Source organism: Schistocerca serialis, chromosome 8, assembly GCF_023864345.2.
Source record: "Schistocerca serialis cubense isolate TAMUIC-IGC-003099 chromosome 8, iqSchSeri2.2, whole genome shotgun sequence".
In the NCBI taxonomy this organism is placed as follows: Eukaryota; Metazoa; Arthropoda; class Insecta; order Orthoptera; family Acrididae; genus Schistocerca; species Schistocerca serialis.
The window spans coordinates 290267324-290293905 of NC_064645.1; the positions used below are offsets into that span (position 1 = coordinate 290267324).

Here is a 26582-nt window from a genome sequence, read left to right on the forward strand (position 1 = left end):
CACGAACTTGTAAGTCATTTTCAGCCAGGTATCCGGATATTTTTGATCGCATAGTGTATCTGACATATGCATACATGGACGAAGCTGCTGAACAAAAGCTCCTACATATGTACAAGGTGTTTCTCAATTCATGTCACACCCTTCTCGAGTTTGCAGAGGGGACTTAGTAGATCACCGTCTTTTGGTACGAAATTACAAACTTTATTTTTTAAAGACGTATACGTCCGTTCTTTGTGGGAAGTGTGCGGCCGATACCTAGTTTCGTAACCAGATGCATAATATTTTGTTCCTTGTTTAAGTATATTCACTCAGTACTTTAAGATATCTCAAATAGCTTCATTATCCCAATTTATATTTTCTGTGCAGATACAAGCAGAAGATGCAACTTCGGATAGAGGCCTCAAGATAGACTTAATTTTTTCTCGTTTACTAAACCAGACACTGATAACCTGCCCAGGAGCTGAGTCACTTAGGCAAGGCCTTCAGAAACTAAGAAATACAATAAATACATCGACGAGGAGCAGGAGACCAAGTTTGCGTTTATACTGTTCTTTGGATCTTTGTAGGGGAAGATGAACTGTCTTCTGAAGTGTCTTGTCTAGTCTGGGTCAGGCAACGACATAACATAACCAACCAGCATTACACTAAAGTAGGATGCGGAACAACCCTCTCGAGTACCCCGTGTGTAACAGCGCCACGGGAATACCCTGTCGTATATTTTTCACATCTGAAACAGGTTTCTTTGTCAGAAACTTGCCTTCCGTGTTATATGTATTCTTCGTCATGTACGGTACTCTCTTAGTACGTTCTGTGGCAGTGTACACAGAACTTCTGAGCTTTAATTATTTTCGTGATTTCTCCTTGATTTACGGAAACGTTAGGCGCAGTGGTAGTAGTTCTTCGGACTTGTCGGTCATTTGTCTTTATATTGTCTGGCGCTGCGTTGTTTCTCTGGAAGCTTCGCCGTTACGGCCTGCAGAAGGAAGGCGGAGATGGTCTGCAGCCTCACTTCTCCGGGCTTTGTTATTACGCCCACGCGCTGCGAGGTCTTCCGCCTGCCGCCATAACCTTCCACTACATTACCTCCGCCGCAGCCCAGATAACAGGAAGTTTCCGACGTGCGCTTTGTTGCGGGCATTACGATGGACAGATGACCACAAAAGGTGGCTTTACTTTTCTGTGCCCATCTTAGTAGCAGCGGTGCGTTTGAGCACGACTCGACCTGGTCGAACAGTTTACGTCTAAAGTCGAGAAATCTCGACTTCTGCTCGAGATATCCATCGTCCCGCAATCTAATAACTTCTATGCCTTAGGCCGGTTTGAGGCCGATATTACATTATCAAATTTCTTTGACAAAGTTATCTTGTCAAGTATATTTGACGTAGTGTACTAAAGAATGAAAATCAAATGATGTCTTTCGTCAATTTTATTTCGTCAACTCTTAGCACCTTGCTTTCATCCAAGAAAGCGATCGTGCTCTGTTTGCTGCAAGCGACTGGGATGTATAAATACACTGTTAAACGATGATGTATTATCTTCCGCCTGAATTTTAACTGACTTCCACTCCACAACAGCGAAATCCGTCCCGAGATATACCTTTCTCTCTAACCCTATCACAATGCTCGACCTCAAACTGTTGTTGATGTGGTCTTCAGTCCAGAGACTGGTTTGATGCAACTCTCCATGCTACTCTATCCTGTGCAAGATTCTTCATCTCCCAGTACCTACTGCAACCTACATCCTTCTGAATCTGCTTAGTGTATTCATCTCTTGGTCTCCCTCTACGATTTTTATCCTCCACGCTGCCCTCCAACACTAAATTGGTGATCCCTTGATGCCTCAGAACATGTCCTACCAACCGATCCCTTCTTCTAGTCAACTTGTGCCACAAATTCCTCTTCTCCCCAATTCTATTGAGTACCTCCTCATTAGTTACGTGATCTACCCATCTAAACTTCAGCATTCTTCTGTAGCACCATATTTCGAAAGCTTCTATTCTCTTCTTGTCCAAACTATTTATCGTCCATGTTTCACATCCATACATCGCTACACTCCATAAAAATACTTATCCTTCCATTTTCTCCTCGTCCCTTCATCCACCTCACTGATCTCAATCGCTCCCTCTGGTTCTACAAAAATGGTTCAATGGCTCTGAGCACTATAGGACTTAACATCGGAGGTCATCAGTCCCCTAGTACTTAGAACTACTTATACCTAGCGAACCTAAGGACATCACACATATCCATGCCCGAGGCAGGATTCGAAGCTGCGACCGTAGCGGTTGCGCGGTTCCAGACTGAAGCGCCTAGAACCGCTCGGCCACACCGGCCGGCTCTGGTTCTACAGGGCTCATAGTCACATTCATCATCGTACTCAGTTTCATGTATCACTTAACATCATTCTTACACCATGGCAACATTAATTCACATTCATCCATGACTTTATTTTAATTACAATACAAAATTACCAAACTAAATTTAAAAACGATCAATATTTTCCATCTATGTGTATTTTACAAAAACTTTATTTACTGTCTTTTGCTTAAAAAATTGTAAATATCGTCTATCAACGCGTTTTTTTTTACAAAATCACCTGTTATTGTCATCTTTTAAATAGAATTTACGTAAACTTTGGCTGAAGAGCGGTTTATATCCGCTGTCAGCCCATGCCCTTTGTGAGGAACTGAAATACCAATAAAGGAAAAACAAATGTGTATTGTGTATATGGAGTGCAGAAGCACATTCAGAATGCAAAGCAGGTCGGATTTTGAAGCTTATTGTGGCGCTATAAATTTGGAAAGGCAGTTTATAATCTGGGATGAAATAAAATGTTTTTTCCCTTTTTAGGCAGGGAGATGGAGACTCACTCTTTCTTCAAAGCGAATTCAAATATTGTGCACTGACAGAAAAGATGTAAAGCAAGTTCATTTCACGATTGATGTTTATTTTGTTCATTGAAAAGGGAATTGCAGAACTGTTGTTGTTTGTCAAGGCCAGAAAATTAGCACAAAAAGACTCATTGATGATACAGCAGTGATAACTGACAAAGAGTAGAAATTGAGTTTTGCGCTAAATGTTATGGAACATAAACTAGCTGTAGGTTAAGATATGTATGTAAACTTGATGGACATGCTAGAGCCGGACATGCTGCAGCCGGAAAAGTGAAACTTGATAAGTACACACAAAGACTATGCCAAAATGTCTATTTTGACGATAAATAATGTCGGAGACGTAAAGACAGCGTCTAATTGCAAAATTATTAGAATGAGTCTGAAGTTCATAAAGAAATTAGCGAAACTAACTACAGTTGGCGCCAAGCATCACATAGCGGTTGGCAAGCAAGCGAATAGTTTCTTCTGAACTTAGAGACATCAGGTCACAATTCATTTCTCACGTTAAAGGATTTTTGATGATACTTGCTTGCTGCGAACTGCATTATACTGCACTGAGATTTTATTGTTATATGTCAGCACTAGCAGAAGGACGGATATTATTTTAATTACAATTCGTATTTGTAAAAACCACTGCCCAGTATATTGTTGTGGTCTACAGTCCTGAGACTGGTTTGATGCAGCTCTCCATGCTACTCTATACTGTGCAAGCTGCTTCATCTCCCAGTGCCTACTGCAGCCTACATCCTTCTGAATCTGCTTAGTGTATTCATCTCTTGGCCACCCTCTACTATTTTCACCACGCTGCCCTCCAATACTAAATTGGTGATCCCTTGATGCCGCAGAACATGTCCTAACAACCGATTCCTTCTTCTAGTGAAGTTGTGTCACAAACTCCTCTTCTCCCTAATCCTATTCAATACCTCCTCATTAGTTATGTGATCTACCCATCTAATCTTCAGCATTCTTCTGTAGCACCACATTTCGAAAGCTTCTATTCTCTTCTCGTCCAAGCTATTTATCGTCCATGTTTCACTTCCAGACATGGCTACACTCCACACAAATACTTTTAGAAACGATTTCTTGACACTTAAATCTATACTCGATGTTAACAATTTCTCTTCTTCAGAAACGCTTTCCTTGCCATTGCCAGTCTACATTTTATATCCTCTCTACTTCGACCATCATCAGTTTTTTTGCTCCCCAAATAGCAGGTCTCCTTTACTACTTTAAGTGTCTCATTTCCTAGTCTAATTCCCTCAAAGTTTTTATTTCTTCTCCATGGATTTTAATACCTACTCCGAACCCCCTGCTGTTCCTTCGGTGTTCCGCGCATCTCCCATGGACTGTACGCGTCGTCTGCCGGATACATGAAAGGCCACACTTCAGTGAATCAGGCAAACTCCTGCCTTGTGGAGCACTCAACCGTCCTTCACGGAGCACAAGTGTTGCTGTGTTCGGATGAAGGCGACATATCACTTTAACTGTGTAATTGGCGGGCATCCGACTTATTTTTGAAAGCTTCCCATACATGGCAGGTAAGCCATGGATTTAACTCTCTCTACTTCGTTTTTCCCATTGCTTAAGCCCACATTAGGTCATATCTATATCGCCTTACTTCTGCATGTTAGATCACTCGGAAAATTGCCGAAAGTTGTACGGCCGAAGTATCATGTGAAGGCATAGTTTCTGCGGCTCCAACGGATGAAAACACTAAATCGAAACTGTATGAGGGTTATGGCAGAATAATCTAGAAAAAAGAGTTGGTATGTGATGTTCTCGAAGAGTAATGGAACAAGGGCTGAAAATTAGGCTACCTCCATTCTCGTTATAGGCCTATACTGTAAACAGTGAAAGGCAGAGATCGGAATGATGTCAATGTGAACATATTTAGGAGAATGGCAAGCAATCTAAAGGGAAATATGATTAGGGTGCTAACTCAACTGTTACAGATGCACAAAGTGTTGTGCCGGTGGCGGCCTGTTAGAGTGCTTCAGTTCTAGCAGCGGCACAGTTCGTTCTGCAGACTATAGGAGGGAAATACCAACTGCCTGCCCACGTATTATTTGTATTTAGCGGCATGGCGCATAGTAACGAGTATGAAAGCGCAAAATAATAGCGGAGCACGCTTCAAGCGACGTACAACGCTGTTTATTATTCATCAAGTTATGGCCTACGGAATTTACATGCGTGCACAATGCTCCGTTGCGAATATGAGTGTAAACGCCCTCCGTGTTGTTGCAAGTACGAGTATATCATGCAAATACATATCTTTGGACAAAAGTTTTAAAATGCCGTGACACATAGTCTCGTTAAATTGTATGTGGCAGGTTAATAGGTAGTACGTAGTTGTTTGTTCGGTCAGTTGGATACATGCAAGGTAGAAAACGACCATGCAATAAATTTGCCTGAAAGACAATAATAAGAATGGAAGGCTTCGGCTCACGGGGTGTTTGACTACAAATCACAAGTCTATCGTAAAGCAATCATTAAAATGATTCAAATGTGGAAACACTTTGTGTCAAAAACAGCATTTCGCATCGTGATTCGCAATCCATGCCAAGGGGGACCGAAAAGCAATATCGTTTGTATATATTTCGATATTCGTTGTCATTCATCAACTCATTTTTGTACATCAAAGAAAGTCGTGCCAAAGAGATTTTAAGGTTATAGTGACTTGTTTACTTGTAAATAATTAATTTTATTTCTTTATGGTGAAATGGCCAGCCGACTACCAGGGGAAGTACACATCCGGCATTGTATGCTTTTTGGGTTTTGAAAGGGTAATAATGCATCAGTTGCTACCAGAAATACTTGAGAAACTGATACAAGTGGCTTAGACGTTCGTAAATGCCAAAAGTGGATTTAACTTCAAATCCAGTAATTTTGACCTTTGCAACTCATCTCGATCAAGAAGACCAGCGACTTTAGACAAAGACATGATTACGGCCGAAGCGGAAGCAAAGCTTTGTCCAAATACTTTTCACCGATCTTTGTCAACCACCCAAGATCATTTGCAGCAGGTTGGTAGAGACAAACGAAGATAATCAATATACGACATACTACTTATGAAAAATGTGATGAAAAGTGGGTCCTTTATGATAATCCAAAACGCAAAAAGCACTCTCTCCGAAGCAATCACTACGAAGTACAGCTAGTGGGAGGTATTGTCTCACCCACCATATCAGCCCGATATTGCGCCGTCGGATTCCCATTTATTCCCATCGCTACAGGATTTTCCAAGTGGCAAAAATGTGAAAAGGTGGATGATGTCTAAAAACCATCGCCAGATATTTTTCTCAAAAACCCGTTCAATTTTATCGATTCGGTATTGAAAATTTGTACCTTAGATGGCAAAAAGTTGTTGATAACGAAGGTTATTACATCATTCGACCGCTACGGTCGCAGGTTCGAATCCTGCCTCGGGCATGGATGTGTGTGATGTCCTTATGTTAGTTAGGTTTAAGTAGTTCTGAGTTCTAGGGAACTGATGACCTGAGAAGTTAAGTCCCATGGTGCTCAAAGCCATTACATCACTGATTAAAAATAAAAAGCTTTTAATAACATCTGTTTGAATATAATGTAAAACTACGCTATAACCTTCCGGTCCCCCAAATATTTGGTCTTGCTCAATGACGTGGAATATTTAGGAAATTTATAGCACACTGAGGAACCATTTGGAGCAATTAATGGGACCAGATTTGTGACTGGATTCAGATATATCTTTGCAGATAAGGCTGGACACTTTGTTCTAAGCAAAACCAAATCAAAAGATATGAAGGTGATTTCGGGAGTACCCCAAGGGAGTATTATAGCGTCTTTACCGTTTAAAATATGTACTAACGACCTAATGGATAACGTTGGAGGCGACATGATACTATTCGTGGACGACACTGTTATCTGTGGAAAGGCTGCAACGCCACACTAACGACATGCAGGAAGACTTGCAAACTATCAATGATTGATGCAGGTACTAGTTGGTGACGTAAATAAATGTAATGTATTGCTCATAAATACGCCAAAATTGACCGGTTACACTCCTGGCGACAAGTCACTGAAAACAGTAACTACCGTAAAACGTCTAGGAGCAATCACCTGGAGTAGTCTAAAATGGAATGACCACATAAAACAAGGTGTAGGAAAACAAATGCCAGCTTGAGACTCGTTGGTAGCTGTGAAGGGTCACAGACCTGGTACCAGTCGTAACCCATCTGCAGGGCTCAAAAGCGACCAGTGTGAAGGAGGTGATGAATCTTTTCTCGGTGTGCGCATACACGCATAAACAAAAGCTTTGCGTCATCCCCTTTATTTCGAAATTCAAGGCACAGAAAACAAAAATTAGCTCTGAAGCATGCATATATATTCATTTGCAATGTTTTTAGCTCACCAGATAAAGACAAAAAATGTGCAACGACAGAAGGGGCTGTTTCCCATGGGGGTTTTTTCACAACACTCTTCAGCAACATGAGTAAGTGGTGGAACGTGGCCTTGCTCGGATGCAGGTTTGAATCCTTCGTGACACACCGCTGATATCATCATCTCATCTCATCATCTCATCTCATCACTCACCGTTGGTGAGAACTATCCCGTTCTTCAATGGCGATTCTGCGTACATCGCGTAGGATACACGATCGTTGTCGACGTTCAAAAACAGCTCGTTTCAATCGATTCCCCCCCATCCCAACCTCATTTTGGTTCATGGCTGGAGAACAGGCAGGCCATTCGATTCTGCTCATCCTAGCATGCTGAAGGAAAGTGATCACGACAACAGTGCGATGATCACATGAGTTATCATCCATCAGGATGAAATTCTCGACAAAATCTTGGCGATATTGTCCCACTATTCGTTGCAGAATCTAGTCCCTGTACAGAAGAGCACTGAGAGTGCCCTCAATAACCACGAGATGCGTACGATGGCTCCATGTGATGCTACTCGAGAACTTCAAACCACCACCTTCCTCTTGCACATACGAGGCACAGTGCCCGAGGCGACCGAGATCACCGGCTTGTCTCCAAACACATTGTGTGTGATTACCAGGGTACAAAGAGATCCGAGTTTCATCCGTAAACAACACCCGATGTCAATCCTGGGGTGTCAATTCTGCGTGATTTCTTGCCCATCTGTAGCGGGGTCCGCGGTGTTTTGGTGTACGACGTGGTGCTCGCCACGGTAGTGGGGAGTTAATATTCGCATTACGCAGTCGTCTACTGTTTGATGTGATACATGACGTCCTGTAGCCGAATTCGGTTCTGGAGCGCTCTGTATGTTTCCTGTGACTCAAAATCGCAGATATCGATAGTCCTGTGCATCTGTCGGACGTGGGGGCCTTTGTCACGACTGTCCTTCGTGGCATGACGGATGTTCACGCTACTCTTCCACAGACGTCCTACTGATGTTTTACTTTCAACTCAAATGCTCCAATCCATTTGAGTGCGGAATTCTACCCGAAGGCAGCGCTCGTGGTAACTGTGTGAATATTTACAAACACCGTCAGTTGTTCCTATCGGTACAGGAACAGTCACAATAGCGACACAAATGTACGATATATCGGGGTGACGCAAAACTTCTGGTGACAAGTGTGTAAATAAGTCATCTATACATAATGATTTCATCATTTATTGCTCTTGTACACGTTAGATTAAGCCGCATGACAAGGCATGTGCCGCTGAACTACGAGGATTCTAGTGCCGCAAAAATTATATGTCACTTTTAATCTTCTCCATCTATAATGTTAGCCTACGTTTTGATTTTTAGACTTCTTTTTATTATTTTCTTGTTTATATATTCGAGGATGGCTATAAATCACACACAATATGAGCAATTGTAAAAGCAAACCGTTGAATATCAAATGATTCAAATGGCTCTGAGCACTATGGGACTTGACATCTGAGGTCATCAGTCCCCTAGAACTTAGAACTACTTAAACCTAACTAACCTAAGGACAGCACACACATCCATGCCCGAGGCAGGATTCGAACCTGCGACCGTAGCGATCGCGCGGTCCAGACTGAAGCGCCTAGAACCGCTCGGTCACAGCTGCCGGCCCCAGTGATTATCGTAAAGTAAAAGAAGCAAGTAAAAGAAAAAAGTTTCGTTTTTATTTGTATATGAAAAATCCTATTACACTGACGGCAAAAAAGAAAAAAAAATAAATTTCAACAGCAAGAAGGAGTTGTGCGACATAAACGAAAGTTGGTAGGCGTGTTGCGTATTTCTACATCTGAAAGATATCACGCCAGTCGCCTTAGAGTGAAGCCAGTAGCACCAGTATGAGGACGCAAATCACGTTTACTTTAAACACAAGCTGTACAGTCGTGATCGTTACTTGCCTGTGTAACTCAGCTTGATGTGTTGATGTTAGTCAAGAAATCCTTTAAGGCGACAAAGACGCCGTTATCAACACCTGACTGAGTCTGAACGAGGTCGTGTGATAGGGCTATGACAAGTGGCTGTACATTCTGCGCTACTGCTGGAATGTAGCCACTGTTCATGACGGCTGGCAGCGGTGGTCAGGAGAATGTACGGTCGCAAGAAGACCGGGTTCCGAACGGCCACATGACACTACCAAGAGCAAAGACCATCGTGTTCGGCGTATGGCTCTGGCGCATGACACTGCGTCTACGGTACAGCAACGGCAGCCACCACTGTGACACAACAAACTATAACAGATCGGTTACTTCCGGACAGCTCCGAGACGGACGCCCTGTAGCGTGCATTTCTCTGAAAGCCATTTGAGACTTCAGTGGTGTCAAGGGAGAGCTCATTGGAAAGCAAGGCGGAGGTCTGTTGTGTTTCCTCTTGAAAACTGCTTCTGCCTCGGCGCTAGCGGGGGCCGTGTGTTGGTTAGGAGCAGGCCAGCTGAGGGCATGCAACCAACCTGTCTGTGTTCTAGACACACTGGACTTACACCTGGAGCTCTGGTCTAGCGTGCGATTTCGCATGACGCCAGATGTGGTCTCGTGGATATCCCACTTGCCCTGACTGCAGTTTTGTACAACAGTCAGGTGATTCGACCTGTCGTGCAGTCATTTATGAGCAGCATTCCAGGGGGTGTTTTCCAAGAGGATATCGCTCGCCCACATAGCGCTGTTCTAACCCAACATGCTCTACACAGTGCCGACATGCTGCCTTGGCCTTCTCGATCTCCAGATCCATCTCCATTCTAGCACATACGGGACGTCATCGTACGACAACTGCAGAGTCATCTACCGACCAATTGCAACAAGCATGTAACTCCATCCCACAAACTAACATTCGGCACCTGTACAGCACAATGAATCCACGTTTGCAAGATCGCATTCAACATTCTGGCGGTTACACAGGTTATTAATGTACCAGCATTTGACATTTCCAACGGCTTAACCTGTGATTTTGCAATGTTGATCACCTAAATGTGTAACCTTGAGAAATGTATTCGGAAATTTCATTACTCTACATTAATTACTTTTCCATGTTGGCTTTCTTTTCTGTTTGTGTATTTAATAAATTTCACCTCGTTTCATAGCTCATAGCTATGATAGTTGCCTCTACACTTGCCTGAGAAAGAGCGCTGTGCACTGAAAACCACTGTAAAGAAGTGTAATGTGCAAATCGGAGTTTTTAAATTGTAGCAATGAAAGAAATAGTTGTACAAAATAGAGACAGACATACGAACGAGGAAAATGACCTCCGTTCTGCATTGAAAAAGAAATACAAACTATCGTTTCTTGCGTGTCTTTGGAGGACGACGCAATTTTATACATTTGCTGTCCTTAGTAGCCTGCGGAACAGCAGTAGCATATCAAAAGGTTTCGCTCATATCTGCGGAATAATTTATAGGACTCATTAAGGCCCTGCAGCAGAAAGTAAGCGGTTAATATTTTTGCTAATAACTGCAGTCGGAATGGCCAGTGTAGCGCGCAGGGCTAATTAATGCGAGACCAAGATGGCGGCTGCGCTGGTCGATAAGGTCGATACAGATGCGAGAGCTGAGCTGACGAGCCGGGATCAGGCGTCACGTCGACGGCACTTCCTGACGCAGCTGACACCCCTCCCTGACCGAGCATTTACAAAGTACGGAACCTCCATTTTGCTTCTCTCCAGTACAAAAAATACTCAACGTAACTGCAATAACAATGAGTGTCGCTAAGCCGGGAGCACCATCTGCGGGGAGCCCGGCCGCCTGGTACAAGCCTTTTTAGTTGACGCCATATCGGTGACTTGCGTGTCGGCGAGGATGAAATGATTACGAAAACAACGCAGCACCAAGTTGGGCTTGACAATGCTACAGCCTACAATATATTGAATGTCAGTTGTATCTAAAGATACTGCAAAAATGTAATATCAGTTAACTTCCAAACATGGTACAAAACGCTGAAGTTACCGTCGTGCAGCTAAAAACCCAGTAGTAGTAGATACCTTGTCGCCACGCCGATGCGGCCGGCCGCGGTGGTCTAGCGGTTCTAGGCGCGCAGTCCGGAACCGCGCGACTGCTACGGTCGCAGGTTCGAATCCTGCCTCGGGCATGGATGTTTGTGCTGTCCTTAGGTTAGTTAGGTTTAAGTAGTTCTAAGTTCTAGGGGACTGATGACCACAGATGTTAAGTCCCATAGTGCTCAGAGCCATTTGAACCATTTTTTGAACTCCGATGCGCACGGTCGTTTTGATTCAAATTCGCGTGAGGGTGTTTTTCTCCACGGTTCACATCTGCGTGGTGCTTTAGGTGCTTCGACCTGCGCTTGAGTTTTAGAAACAGCTCTTGGCCGATACAATCCGCTGTCCCATGTTACCCGACCTTCCACTACTGCTACTGTATTTTTTCTGTCGCCTTTAAAAACCAAATCCCACAGCATAATTTTCCCATTTTTTCCGTTCTAGCCTTGAATTCCATTTCTATTCGATAGAGGTTGCGAAGTTTTCGCAAAGTTGTCTTTTCTATGTACTTCGTAAAATAACGAAGAAATTAGTGCATAATAACACATTTATCCATGTAGCCAATAGATATTTACTGCTTGTTCTTGAGACAGATATCTGACTCCCGCTGTCTTTAGTCTCCTGCCTTTAGTGTCGTAGTTTGCACACAGTCGCCTTACTCAACTTTAAAGTTTTGCTCGCACGTCCCGTCAGGTTTTCCTTCAGCACTGACACTCCTTTCTCTGTCTCACCGTCATAAAATTTATGACCTTAACAACAAATCGTCGCGCCTGCCCATCATGGCCATTTCTGTGACCACTCTCCACATTTTGTTCTAACCTCACAGATATTCTATGGGTCCACAAACTCTACAAAGATATGCTGATTTTCTTTCGCCCTTCCTTCTTTAACTAAATGCTATTCAGAATTGTTTCTCTGGTGTCGTTCCCCTTATCGAAACCTCACATGCTCCCCTTATTGAAACTTCAGATGCTCGTTCCATATCACTTTGAAAAGTTACGCCCAGATATTTAAACGGCGTGACTGTCTCAAGCACGACTCTACTGACCCTGTATCCGAACACTATGGGTTTTTCTTCCTACTCATCAGCAATAACTTCCATTTTTCCACATTTAGTGCGAGCTGCCACTCATAACATCAACTAGAAATTTTGTTTAAGTCATCGTGTATCCTCCTACAGCCATTCAAACCCGACACCTTATCCTACATCAAAGCATCATCAGCAAACAACCGCAGATTGCTGTCCACCCTGTGCGCCAAATGATTTATGCATAGAGAGAACAACAGCAGTCCTACCACTCCTTAAGGTACCCTTGTCTCTTATAAACACTCGCCATCGATAACAACATACTGTGTTCTATAACTTTAAAAGTCTTCGAGCTACTCACATATCTATGAACCTGTTCTATATGCTCGTACCTTTTTTAACAGCCTGTAATGGGGCACCTTGTCAAACACCTTCCGAAAATCTAAGAATAGGGGACCTGTCTGTTGCCCTTCATCGATAGTTCGCAGTATATCGTGCGACAAAAGGGTAAGCTGAGTTTCACACGAGCGATGCTTTCTAAAACCATGCCTGTTCGTGGGCACAAGTTTCTCAAAAAATGGTTCAAATGGCTCTGAGCACTATGGGACTTAACAACTATGGTCATTAGTCCCCTAGAACTTAGAACTACTGAAACCTAACTAACCTAAGGACATCACACAACGCCCAGTCATCACGAAGCAGAGAAAATCCCTGACCCCGCCGGGAATCGAACCCGGGAACCCGGGCGTGGGAAGCAAGAACGCTACCGCACGACCACGAGATGCGGAAACAAATTTCTCAGTCTCAAGAAGATTTATTATATTCGAACTGAGAATATGTTCAAGGATTCTGCAGCAAACCGAAGTTAGGGATATTGCCCCACTAGAAATTTTATATTGTCGAACTTTGAATACAATGCAATTCTCCTACATAGTGGACAGCAGAGCGATAAATTTATCAAATGAAGGCGCTATTTTTACACTTGGTCTGTATTTATTCAGATAGATTTTCCGTTTCAAACCTATTCGATAGGTTGTGTAGTTAGAACAAGATGCCACACGTATAGAAAAGGCAACACAACAACAGGAGGCGCTTCTATTAGCTTTTGTATACAAATTGTACTGTAAAGCTACCAAGAATAACACCATTTATAAATCAGATCTAATGGAAACAAATGATATGGAAACTCTGTCATTTTCATAGTTGTGGCACCTTGGCTAAACACTCGACAACGCCTTTAAAAAAGCCGCAAACAGTTATGAAACGAGGAAGTCCAAATAAATACAACCTAAGTAGAAAAATAAGGTTATTAAACCAAAATTCTTCTCCACGAAATGTTCTAATTCCTGTTTCCCTCGCGTTTCTTGTGTCTAGTAATCAGTCTTCCAGCCAACGGCCTTGCCGCAGTGGCAACACCGGTTCCCGTCAGATCACCGAAGTTAAGCGCTGTCGGGGCGGGTTAGCACTGGATTGGGTGACCATCCAGTCTGCCGATCGCTGTTGGTAAGCGGGGTGCACTCAGCCCTTGTGAGGCAAACTGAGGAGCTACTTGATTGTGAAGTAGCGGCTCCGGTCCCGGAAACTGACATACGGCCCGGAGAGCGGTGTGCTGACCACATGCCCTTCCATATCCGCATCCAGTGACGCCTGTGGGCTGAGGAAGACACGGCGGCCAGTCGGTACCTTTGGGCCTTCATGGCCTGTCCGGGAGGAGAGAGTTAATCAGTCTTCCGATATGTTTAAAGCAACACGCCATGAATTCCTCTCCTGCGCCAACCTCTTGATCTGAGAGTATTCCTCAGTTATTTATTGGATATAATCCAGTGTCTACCTTGCTACTAAGCTCCCCCAGGTACCACGGCAGTTATTTCCTGTATGTCCTATCATCCTGCTCTTTCTTCTCATAAGTGTTTTCCACATTTTCGTGTCTGTGGAAAATTTCCTGATTTCTTATCTCATTAGAGTCCCTGTGATTTTTAAGATCCTTCTATTGCACCACACCTCAAACACTTCAATTATCTTTGTTGTGTCCTCGCCTATGGACGCAACCAGAGCTCGCGCACTGGGAAAGTTTGTCACTGGCGCCGACAACCACAAGCATGGTTTGATCAGCAACGTTCGCGCCGCCGCCAGTGAGGTGGACTTCCGCATCGTGATAAGCTGCGGTCACAGGCAGCAACGGACAGTTTATTTCGGCGGTGCCGTGCGACAGTTCCAGTACGGAGTTCCAGTGTTGCTGCTCGTATCTACAGTTCGCAGTGGAGATCAGTCTACAACTGGAACCTCTTACAGCCTTCGCACAGGGACAAGTGATCACTACAATGATTGACAGTGTTTCATCCAGGACAGACATACTCTTGTCGACATTGTTTTCAGTAACGCACGCCTTGAAAGGCCACTGTTTAGTTGTATCTGTCCACAAGCACGGCGGACGAGTTGCTGTACGACTTTAGTTAAATACTGCAGTGCACTAATTTGTCACTAATTTGTCTGCACTGTCACAGTTCCTCCGTCCACCTCGGAACATCTAAACGTAACACAATGTGTGCGAGCTGTTCCACCCAGACGATCCGTACACATCACTCTTCTTTTCCGATTTCTCTACAACCCACGATTCACTACTACGTAACGCTATGCTCTAAATTTTGTATCCCGCCTGGAAGGCGGCGCGTGAGTCTGCTCCTATAAACTGAAGGGTAGGCCGAATGTAGGAAGTGAGTAGGAGCAGGAAAAGGTGAAAATCTCTCGGTACTGCTCTTAGACATGGTTTTACTATATCACAATATTAATTGAATACATAATAATGTGAATACCTGACTTTGCACTGAGGAGCACGTAGGTGCGAAGTCTTAGACCCGTCGTAAGTAGTGCAAAGTCTCTATATGAAGCGAAGCTGAAGCGAAGTGTCCCGGCCGTCTGCTCTTGATCAAATGGGCAGAATCTGAAGCGACGCTCGTAGAGCTCTACAGCGGCGGCTAGAGGGCGCTGTCGTCGGTGTCGGTGCCGTAGTGCCAACCTAACAACTTGCACCTACGCCGTGGCATCGTAGCTATCGATACCACACCAAAAGTACCTTCTCAAAATTTTCTTCCTCAAACTGAGGCCAATGCATGATACTGGTAAACTCTTTCGGCCAGGAATACCGTCTCTGCGTGTGCTACTCTGCCTCTTACATCATCCTGGCTTCATCAAAAATGTTCAAATGCGTGTGAAATCTTGTGGGACTTAACTGCTAAGGTCATCAGTCCCTAAGCTTACTCACTATTTAACCTAAATTATCGTAAGGACACCCATGCCCGAGGGAGGATTCGAACCTCCGTCGCGACCAGCCGCACAGTCCATGACTGCAGCGCCCCAGACCGCTCGGCTAATCCCGCGCGGCTGGCTTCATCCATCACGAGTTCTTTTCCTTCCAAGATAGTAAAATTTCTTCACTTTGTCTAATTCTCGGCCCCCCCCCCCCGTTCTCTTATTAAAGTTATCGCTGACCCCATTTCTGTGGCTACTCGTCATTATTTTTTTTTTTTTTTTTTTTTTTTAAAGAACCTTAGTGTGTGATAAACTGTCGATTCCATTAAACAAGTCCTGCAATTCGTGGTCACTTTCACTTGGGATACAACGAAACGAGGAGGACTGCTTGCGAACAGCACCGAGACCATTGCGAAGGAGAACCGACCGTCTGCTACATCAGTGTAATTTAGACTAACGGCAGCCGTAAGCAAACATTCAATCCCTCAGTGTGAGAGAAGTGCAGAACACGCAATATGTGCCGCAGCCTCCCCACGCCGTCAAATTACTTCGTCACTAGTCTTATCAGCCCGCTTGTCACAGCAGCCCGCCGAAACATATTGCGTTTCGCATAGTAATCACCTCCAGAGCTGTCACGCATAGCCTCCGAAACGCGCAACGAAAGATAGCTCAGTGAAAAAGACACAAGTCTCCCTACATATACCTCATTGTTCCACAATCAGACAAGTATATTCTTAATCAATTGTGAGTACCAGTGTAAAATAACTAGGAATCGCAGTTTGTGCTAATTCAGGGGTCTCCAAACTTTTGAGTCCGCGGGCCACATTGACTCCTCCACGAAGTCATAAGGGCCAAGATCTACCTAGTGGGATTATAGCAACCTGGCACTCCATGATCACCGTTATCTAAGGCTAAAGGAAAGATGAAATCGCAAAAATCTAAGGTTGTGGGAATAGCTAGCACTGAAACGAACTACGATTTTTATTTAATTACATAATTTTGATTGGTGGACGTACCTGACCGAAATTCTGGCGTATTTTACTCTGGCGAATTCCACCGACAAAAAAGTATGACACTGCACATTCTGTATGTATTTTACAACGAAATCAAAAGAAAGTGAAAACTCGCTTTAGAAGCATCTTCCATAATGATTAATTACTAAGGCCAGTCGCCGAAGTGGCGTCCATTTGAAAGACTTGCACCAGACTCTTGAGTAGAATAAAATGCAAAGAATTTTTTCACTTAAATGTTTTCGCCAAACTAGTCTGTTACCCGTTCTTTTCTTTTTTTTTCACTATCGCACGGAGAATGGCCAGTCTGTTTATTGTGGATAGCCACAAGTTTAACCATGACCTTCCGCTTTGTAAAGATAGAGCTCCGACAATGTCGCGGTGTATTGGTCGCGATAGGCCTCGAAACTCAATTGTTGGCAGTATAGGCACCACCTCAAATATTTGGCGGGCCGGATGCCGGGGATGTCCAGCCAGCTAATGCGGGCCGGTTTGCCGGCTCTAGCGGGCCGGTTTCGGCCCGCGGGCCGTAGTTTGGAGACCCCTGTGCTAATTTGAAACTTCCTGATAGATTAAAACTGTGCACTGGGGCGGGACTCGAACCCGGAACTTTTGCCTTAAGAGGCCAGAGACCTACATTTTCTCCTTCTATGAAACCAAAAGTTCTTCCTATCTTAAAACAATGATACAATTTCTACTCGTAAAAATTTATTTCGTATGAACAAACAAATCCTGGCTTTTCTGTCGTTCTATATCTGTTCTTCAGCAAGGAAAACAGCAAAGTGAAGATTTTGTAGTCCTTAAAAAACTGCAGTATGCTATTGGGAAATTGAATAGTTTCTCTGGAAACCAAAAGTTTCTGCTTGAGGGAAGAAAGCCCGCATCTCGTGGTCGTGCGGTAGCGTTCTCGCTTCCCACGCCCGGGTTCCCGGGTTCGATTCCCGGCGGGGCCAGGGATTTTCTCTGCCTCGTGATGGCTGGGTGTTGTGTGATGTCCTTAGGTTAGTTAGGTTTAAGTAGTTCTAAGTTCTAGGGGACTGATGACCATAGATGTTAAGTCCCATAGTGCTCAGAGCCATTTTGAGGGAAGAAAGAAAGTATTCACTTTCTAAGGAGCTGACCCCCCCCCCCCCTCCTTATTTTCTAACCAAAAGCTCTGTTGAATGGGGCAACGGCCTTACCGCAGTGGATACAGCGGTTTCAGTCAGATCCCCGAAGTTAAGCGCTGTCGGGCGTGGCCGTCTCCTGGATGGGTGACCATCCCGGCCGCCCTGCGCTGTTGCCATTTTTCGGGGTGCACTCACAAGGGAACCTCCCCATCGCACCCCCCTCAGATTTAGTTATAAGTTGGCACAGTGGATATGCCTTGAAAAACTGAACACAGATCAATCGAGAAAACAGGAAGAAGTTGGGTGGAACTATGAAAAAAATAAGCAAAATACACAATCTGAGTAGTCCATGCACAAGATAGGCAACATCAAGGATAGTGTAAGCTCAGGAGCGCCGTGGTTAGCGTGAGCAGCTGCGGAGCGAGAGGTCCTTGGTTCAAGTCTTCCCTCGAGTGAAAAGTTTACTTTCTTTATTTTCACAAAGTTACGATCTGCCCGTTCGTTCATTGACGTCTCTGTTCACTGTAATAAATTTAGTGTCTGTGTTTTGCGACCGCACCGCAAAACCGTGCGATTAGTAGACGAAAGGACGTGCCTCTCCAATGGGAACTGAAAACATTTGATCTCAAGGTCATAGGTCACCCGATTCCTCTACAGGAAAACACGTCTGATATATTCTATACGACACTGGTGACGGCATGTGCGTCACATGACAGGAATATGTTGTCGACCCACCTAACTTGTACACTTGGCGAACGGGTAAAAAGATTCTTCTACCTTGCTCGATTTAGGTTTTCTTGTGGATGTGATAATCACATCCAAAAAAGTGATGAAAACATAAGAGTTCGTCACATAAACTGCAACAAATGAATGCAGCGGTTTCACAGTCGCACAGTTTTCCCTGTGCTCTGTCGAAACATATGTTTTTAACGTTTTCAAATTTTTCCGTGTGTAAACCGTCAAATCCTGCATATGTCCAAGCAAATCTGAACATGTCCTGGAATTTTGGAGAGCGAAGTTGATTGTGTGTCCCCATACTAAGGCGCAGTTACCTCGCATCGGACGGACGGACGGACAGATAATAATTGTCTGAAAATAAAAAATTAAACTTTTCACTCGAGGGAAGACTTCAACCAAGGACCTCTCATTCCGCAGCTGCTCACGCTAACCACGGGACCACGGCGCTCCTGAGCTCACACTCTGCTTGATGTTGCCTATCTTTCGCATGGACTACTCAGTTTGTATATTTTCCTTATTTTTTTTTCATAGTTCCACGCAACTTCTTCCTGTTTTCTCGATTGATCTGTGTTCAGTTTTTCAAGTCCTATCCACTGTGCCAACTTATAACTAAATCTGAGGGGGGTGCGATGGAGAGGTTCCCTTCTCAGCCTCTTGATGCCACTTGAGGAGCTACTCGACCAGGAGAGCGGTGTGCTGACCACACGCCCCTCCTATCCGCATCCTCGGCTAAGGATGGCACGGCGATCGGATGGTCTCTATGGGACACTTATGGCCTGAAGACGGAGTGCTTCTCTGTTGAATAGCATGTATCAGTATGATAGTACAGCAATGAACAATCTGCCGAAGTTATCTTTGTACTTCATGCAATGCAGCAGTCCTTTGTGCTCCACTGGCAGGTAGTACAGTAAGACGGATTTTGGTTTTCTTGTTAATTGAGTAGCAGTTGTAACTGGCTACGAGCCACAGAAATGCGTTGTTTTTCATTCTCGGATAAAAGAACTCGTCACGGAACAGAAAGCATTGTGAGCCGTGTGTGGATTTTGAAGTACACGTTGTGATTGCTACTTTTTGCTCCTCCATTGTCGAAAACGTGGAACGCATCACGATTTTGCATGTGATTCTTGCTGAGGGGACATACTAATCTCCTCTGTATCATTCAAATTTTACTGTATATACCGCCGAAGCGAGTACACCGACTGAGGTATCCCACCACGACTTAAGGCCCGTCTCCAAAGCTGCAAGTCGCCCAATTGGCGTCCAACTGAAAGAGTTGCACCAGGTCAGCGTACCACACATTTTTTTCAGCTTTAGTTCCGCCAGGAACACATTTCGTACCTTACAAAGTTCATTCTGAAAAGCATCCCCTCGGGCAGTGGCTAAGCCATGTCTCCACAATCTCGTTTCCTCCAGGAGTGCTTGTCCTACAAGGCATGCAGCAGAACTTCTACGAAGTTTGTAAAGTAAGAAAGAGATAACGACGGAAGTAAAGTTGTGAGGGCGGGACGTGAGCCGTGCTTGGATTGCTCAGTCAGTAGAGCACTTGCCACGAAAGGCAAAGATCACGGGTTCGAGACGCGGACCAGCATACAGTTTTAATCTTCCAGTAAGTTCAAACTACGAATACGTTTAACTACGGAATAAATTACGAAAGGATGGGACCTACTGTAGACTTTCAGCGGTACTACTTTACTGGCCATTTTAAGTCCGTACATGCGTGTGTTAGTTGACATATTTCCATTGTCCAATATGGAGGCGCACATAGAGTGAACGAAGGGCTAATGTAGTGATATGAAAGGGCGTTTAACATCTTGGACCCGTGTTGGAGCTCTCTGATGAAGGAATGTAAACCAGACAGAGAGAGAGAGAGAGAGAGAGAGAGAGAGAGAGAGAGAGAGAGAGAGAGAGAGCAATGAACTAACAAACAAACCAAAAATAAAGGAATTTACAGTTGATATCTGATGATCATTTGACGGAAACGCAGAAAATGAGATCTTTTAACTTATTCAATACAAAAATTTACATAAGTGTATGTCTACAAAAACAAAACGTTTCTAATGATAATAAGGAACCCCTGACGGGCTCTTACCGTATGAATGTGACATCACGCCAGTTTGTAGCCAGTTTTCCATAGCACAGCACTCACCTGAAACAAGAAAAAACAAAGGTTTTATTTCATTCTAACATTCTGCGTGGTGTCTGTTTGTTCTATATCGTGTCTCCCTACCACTTTCGCGCAACGACGCTCTGAGCGTGATTTTTAGGGAATTGACTAGTTTGAACCTGGGACCTGTTGCTGATAAGGAGGCGTCAGACCACACATGACATGTAGAGTTCAGAAGAGTTCAGTGAGACTAGCGATGATATAATCTAATACTTAATGATTTCAGCGTCAGCTCCACTGCACTCCCTGTAAAAGAATCTTAATACTAACTAAATTTAGTGGAAGGGGTTCAAGGCATTCCTATTTTTAGTTAGCTGGTAAAATAACGTCGAAAAAGCAGTTAAGTTTACCATTGGAAATTTTATTCTACTCACAAAACATTGTTTATAAATTGCACTATCGATAAAAGGAAATGTTTTAATACGGGATGGTAAAAACCAACTGCGTTCAACAAAAATGTGAACGAATATTCCCTGAATGGGTTTCCAAGTTCTACAATGGATCGAAGAATGATCTATGGCATATCAAATCTATAATCTAGGTTTAAATTAAGTTTCACAAAAGAGAAAACTATCAAAATGGTCTACAGTGACCCTCAATTATCTTTAATTACTTATCTAACTTGTCGTAAATTACAGTGGCTGATGTGGCTTCTCAATAATTATATAACAGAAAAATCATCGCGCTTCAGATTTTTACTTCAAGTGGCAAATGTGAACACCATGAGCTTTAATTGACGATCGACACTAGTATTACGCAAAAAGGGGGTGTAACAGATGAGACTTCTGCAGTTCTGAGTGAAGCTTTATGCGCTGTTATGCCGCATTGCGTGCGTTCATTACCTTGTCGGTGTTCGTCAGGGGGCGGCGGACAGCACAGCTCCGGTCACCTCGCCATCTCAGAAGCAACTCTCTCCTAATTTCTCGTTACTCCAATTTACCGAAGTTGGTTAAAAAAAAAACTATCTGGCTGGGTTTTCATCTGACCAATCAGGGTCTCAATGTTAACCTTAAGCTCCGCCTACAAAAATTCTGTCTATCCAATGAGAAACGTTATACTTTTTGTGGTGGGGCAATGTATTTAAAGTTTGCAACGTAACAGAGACGCGAAAAAGTCTCACACTGAAACTTGCAGCTGGTGTGGTCCTTTTAGTGCTATCGTAAGATCTATACTGTTCCTCTGGAGGGCTCTATCTTTTAACATGGGCTGGGGGTGGTCCTGACGTAACAGAGACGCGAAAAAGTCTCACGCTAAAATTTGCGGCTGGGGTAGCCCTTTTTGTGTTATCGTAAGATCTATACTGTTCTTCTGGAGGGCTCTAGCTTTTAACATGGGCTGGGGGTGGTCCTAGCGGTTAGCTGGCGATGTGGGTGTCCGTTCCTTATCGTAGGGCCTTCTAGCTTAACACGGTTCTGCTCTCGGCTTCTGTTCTCGTTTCTCCCCTCGGAACAGCGTCTGTCTCACGCTGGGAAGGTATGACATGCATTTAGGCATTCTTGTGTTAGTCTGTGGTATTCCATTTGCTCACTCGTTACTCGTATTACTTTGGTTAATTTAATTTCACGATTTATTCGGAGCTATGTGACATACTACTGGATTTGCTTATCATGTCAGGGTTTTCATGGAAGGTGTTGGATTTGCCTGACACCTTACATCATATGCTATAATGAAATTATGTATACACATATCGCTATATTTACAATTATTTGTGAAAGTATCCGCCCTTATTTGTATGCTCGTCTTTTGTGTAAGTGCATAAAGAAACTCGATACGCCGCGGGGTGTAAAGCGCCTTGCACGGTTCGCGCGGCTTCCCCCGTCGGAGGTCCAAGTCCTCCCTCGGGCATGGGTGTGTGTGTTGCCCTTAGCGTAAATTAATATAAGTTAGGTTAAGTAGTGTATAATCCTAGGAACCGATGATCTCAGCAGTTTGGTCTAATAGGAACTTACCATAAATTTCGAAAATTTGGAAACACGATACATGTTTTTGAGGAACTCTCGTCGCAATTTACACTTTTGCGTCTTACAGAACATGGTGTTAATGTCACTGGTATATCTATAGCCACTGCTGATGTTCACATCATTTTTCCATATCAGTCTGGAGCTAAACAAACTCCGTTTACGCATTCTCCACGCGCGCGGGTGCGGGAGTCTGTGTGTGTGTGTGTGTGTGTGTGTGTGTGTGCGTGCGCCCGCGCGCGCGCGTTTTTTTTTTTTTTTTTTTTTTTTTTTTTTTTTTTTTTTTTTTTTTTTTTTTTTGGAATACCTCCATTTATCTTTCAAGTAGTATGCTACTGTACAGTGTCGTTTATAGCCAGTTTTCCATCTTAATACCTTCTACACATGGAAGTTTTCTTATATTGTTTTTGTTATAGACTATTGCTGTATTTTAGTGCTTTTACGAGGGCAGTTCAATAAGTAACGCAACACTTTTTTTTTTCTCGGCCAATTTTGGTTGAAAAAACCGGAAATTTCTTGTGGAATATTTTCAAACATTCCCGCTTCGTCTCGTATAGTTTCATTGACTTCCGACAGGTGGCAGTGCTGTACGGAGCTGTTAAAATTGCGTCTGTAATGGATGTGCGTTGCAAACAACGGGCAGTGATCGAGTTTCTTTTGGCGGAAAACCAGGGCATCTCAGATATTCATAGGCGCTTGCAGAATGTCTACGGTGATCTGGCAGTGGACAAAAGCACGGTGAGTCGTTGGGCAAAGCGTGTGTCATCATCGCCGCAAGGTCAAGGAAGACTGTCTGATCTCCCGTGTGCGGGCCGGCCGTGCACAGCTGTGACTCCTGCAATGGCAGAGCGTGCGAACACACTCGTTCGAGATGATCGACGGATCACCATCAAACAACTCAGTGCTCAACTTGACATCTCTGTTGGTAGTGCTGTCACAATTGTTCACCAGTTGGGATATTCAAAGGTTTGTTCCCGCTGGGTCCCTCATTGTCTAACCGAACACCATAAAGAGCAAAGGAGAACCATCTGTGCGAAATTGCTTGCTCGTCATGTGGCTGAGGGTGACAGTTTCTTGTCAAAGATTGTTACAGGCGATGAAACATGGGTTCATCACTTCGAACCTGAAACAAAACGGCAATCAATGGAGTGGCGCCACACCCATTCCCCTACCAAGAAAAAGTTTAAAGCCATACCCTCAGCCGGTAAAGTCTTGGTTACAGTCTTCTGGGACGCTGAAGGGGTTATTCTGTTCGATGTCCTTCCCCATGGTCAAACGATCAACTCTGAAGTGTATTGTGCTACTCTTCAGAAATTGAAGAAATGACTTCAGCGTGTTCGTAGGCACAAAAATCTGAACGAACTTCTCCTTCTTCATGACAACGCAAGACCTCACACAAGTCTTCGCACCCGAGAGGAGCTCACAAAACTTCAGTGGACTGTTCTTCCTCATGCACCCTACAGCCCCGATCTCGCACCGTCGGATTTCCATATGTTTGGCCCAATGAAGGACGCAATCCGTGGGAGGCACTACGCGGATGATGAAGAAGTTATTGATGCAGTACGACGTTGGCTCCGACATCGACCAGTGGAATGGTACCGTGCAGGCATACAGGCCCTCATTTCAAGGTGGCGTAAGGCCGTAGCATTGAATGGAGATTTCGTTGAAAAATAGTGTTGTGTAGCTAAAAGATTGGGGAATAACCTGGTGTATTTCAATGCTGAATAAAACAACCCCTGTTTCAGAAAAAAAATGTGTTGCATTACTTTTTGAACTGCCCTCGTAAATCTGTGTATATTTTAGTTCGGTGGTTATTGTGGGCTATTAAGTGGTCAGAAAATGTGCTACGGTAGGTTTTACTTTTTGGGGTTCTGAATATTTTCTCGTAACTTTCCGCACGTTCGCCCTACGTTTACGGACCGCCACCAGCTGAACAACTGCATATCACTGGGTATATGCCTGATATGTTGAATCTGTATGTGGGAATTTCTTGTGTTCTGAATTTTTTTCTAGGTTATGTTGTGTGTTTTGTGTTCTATCCGATTCCACTGTTTCTTTAAAATGTTGCCGATTCTATGAACTATTTTGTTATTGTAGCTGAGTATGTGCGATTCTGTGAGGCGTCTTGCTCTGTGTTCTGTGTGTGGTCATTGTTTGTGTGTTATGTTTCTCTGTGTAGTCGTGCAAGGTCTTTTATTCATGTGGCATATTCATTCCCTGTCTATTTGCATATTTTAAGGTTTAGTTTACTGTATGTTAATGAGGGAGCATAAATCTATTGCTTGCTAGTTTGTGTGTCAATGTGTGGTTAGACTGACTGTAAACACTGGGGATTATGCTTGTGGGTTTGCTGTATATTGCAAAATTATGTGTGTTGTTGGTTCTCTGTATGATAAGATATAGAAAATGTAGCACGTTTTCTGTTTCTGTTTCTAATACTAACTGACTTTTAGGGTGTTAATCGTTTATTTAGATATGTAGCTATTTCATGAGGCTACGTGATTTGTCAATCAGCAATAATGTCATCAATATAATGATACCAATATATAACTTTGTATTTTTTGTTATACGTCTAAGTACCTTCTTTTCTAAGACGCTTATGAATGTATTAGCTAAGAGACCACTACTTGGTGAGCCCGTTTGCAGTGTTGTCAACCCAAAGTATTCAACACAAAGTAGTTTTGTGCAGTTACATATTGCTACATACGGGTCCTGTTTCTTCGGTTTGTGTGTCTCGTGTGTTGTCTTGCTGTCTTAGTCTTCTTGTGATGAAGATGATTGTTTCATCTATTGGAATGAAGTACAAATTGATATGACATCAAACGATACAGTGATTGCCATGTCTGTAATCTCTGTGGTCTTGATCAAACTTAATGACTGGTCTTCTAGGAATATTTTGTTAGTGTACTTTTGGTAAGGAATTCAGAGTATTTCTTTAGATTTTTCTGTCATTCTTATCCAGCCATACGTAAATACGTTTTAATGTTTTTAAGTGTTTGTTGAATGTTTCTCTGGTTTCTTGGAACTGGGTCACTTGTCATCTTGGTGATGATGTTACCCTCCAAAAACACTAATGTTAGATGTACTCTTTTCATTCATAATCATAATTACGTTGACTCTCTCCACTTTGTCAGTTTGAATTTGTGCTGTTTTATTTTTTGCCTTAGCTTCTTAGATGTAATATCTTTGCATGTTCTGCTTTTGGAGATTAATGGTGGTTTTGTGGGTTTTGATTATTTGTGTTCTTTCTACAGTTAATAATTCTCTTGTCAGGTTTACATTAAAATTTGGTTTGCTGTTTTTCTCTTGTTATTTTATAATGTTTTTCAGATTTTGTTGCAGGGGCTTCTGCTGTTTATTATGTTACTTTTGTGTCCATGTTTTATTTGGTCCTCTATCAAGAAATCACTTCTCTGGTTTCGGTAGATTTATGTCAGCTTGATGATTTTGTTGTGGAAAATATCTTTGAATTTGGTGTTGTTTACACATCTGAGCGTTTTTTCCTTTTGTTTCTCCTGTTTTCTTGTATTACCTCTTATCTGTGTACGCCTTTACTCCTTCTATTATTTGCTTAAAGTAAGCTATAATTTTGACTTTATCGGCCAATTCCGGATTTGTTTTTGTAAAGTTCAGTGTTAAGTAATTGTTTTTAGCATATATTTCCTACATTTCTTGTTTTTACCACAATATATCGACCTTCCTTTTTATTTTTCTGTGGATGGCATGCTATTCGGAGTTACATTACGGTACAGACGACTTTCATTTATATTGAGGATTGTCTTCTGATGTTTCGATAGGGTTTTCCCATATTTATTACTGAGATTTCTCCGGAATGCCTGAATATGCGATTAAGAGATGAAATAATCACTGTCCGGTTTTGTAGCTCTAATACTAGCCGTGTTTGTGTATTAAACTATGAAGATTCAGGTCCCACTTATTATACAAGCAACTGTTTATAAATGTTTATAAACAATAGTTGTTCGCCTAATGGGCAGATCTGAATTTCCATAATTTAATCAGCAAA

The 26582-nt window shown here is 43.2% G+C and overlaps 1 protein-coding gene and 1 non-coding gene across 2 annotated transcripts in view; both read right to left on the reverse strand.

Moving 5' to 3' along the window:
* LOC126416227 (protein FAM110B) overlaps positions 1 to 26582 on the reverse strand; it is a 477951-nt gene that overhangs the window by 396610 nt on the left and 54759 nt on the right. The window lies entirely within an intron of this gene.
* LOC126417677 (U6 spliceosomal RNA) lies at positions 19524 to 19630 on the reverse strand. Its single transcript, XR_007575755.1, has one exon. It is a non-coding gene; the product is annotated as a U6 spliceosomal RNA (small nuclear RNA).